At 46.6% G+C, this 891-nt stretch overlaps 1 protein-coding gene across 1 annotated transcript in view; it reads right to left on the bottom strand.

Moving 5' to 3' along the window:
- The window catches only part of LOC101845412 (tRNA wybutosine-synthesizing protein 4), a 43,789-nt gene that overhangs the window by 12,305 nt on the left and 30,593 nt on the right, over window positions 1-891 (bottom strand). The window lies entirely within an intron of this gene.

The following is an 891-nucleotide window of genomic DNA, read 5'->3' as shown; positions in this document are numbered from 1 at the left end:
CCTTGTCCGAGAAGGCTAGGTGTAGATCTTTCCTACCAGAAGATCAGGGGTGTGGCTGAAAGACAGCAGTAAGAAGAAGCCAAGGAGTAGCAGTAGAAAGGCTGCAGAAAAAATTGGGAGCCCAGAGGAAGGGGCAAAGGAGGTGAGGGGGTGGGGGCAGAAAGACGAGACGAAAGCAGACAACAGAACATTGCTAGAGAGCAGGAAATGAGGTGAAAGGAGACAAATTTAGAGAAGAAATTTTTTTCGGTCGTTACCCGGATTCGAACCCGAGACGTTTTGAATGAGAGGCCAACACCTTAATCTCTAGGCCACGAGAGCCCCCAAACATCTATACCAAATTGCAGCCAAACAAAGAAGGCAATCTGCATGCTTACGACATCCTGCTCGCCCCCTCTCTAACTCCCAAACAGCCATTTAAACACCCTGCCATGTCATGTTTGTCATTTTCATGAAATATATCTCAACAGATTGGCGGACTTTCCCAGGAGGCACTCGGAAGTGCAATGAGGGGAAACCGCACTACACAAAAATTTACAAGTAGCCTATAGGCCTACGAAAGACAAGAGATTCCCGTCAAAATACAAGCCTCCACCCTCACAGCACTCAGAGAAAAAGAGAGATAGACAGAGAAAATGAAAAAGAGAGTAAGAAAGAGCGAGAGCGAGCGAGCGAGCGAGAGAGAGAGAGAGAGAGAGAGAGAGAGAGAGAGAAGGAGAGAGAAAAGAAGAGAGAGGGAGAAAAGAAGAGAGAGAGAGAAAAGAAGAGAGAGGGAGAGAGAGAGAGAGAGAAAGAGAAAAGAAGAGAGCGAGGGCCAGAGGGGGAGAGAGAAAGGCACAATGAAACAATGTAGAAGGTTGCAATTCTGTATCTCTAATTTTCTTTGTGTTT

The sequence above is a fragment of the Aplysia californica genome, unplaced genomic scaffold (assembly GCF_000002075.1).
Source record: "Aplysia californica isolate F4 #8 unplaced genomic scaffold, AplCal3.0 scaffold00386, whole genome shotgun sequence".
Lineage (NCBI taxonomy): Eukaryota > Metazoa > Mollusca > Gastropoda > Aplysiida > Aplysiidae > Aplysia > Aplysia californica.
This window is presented reverse-complemented; position numbering and strand designations above follow the sequence as displayed.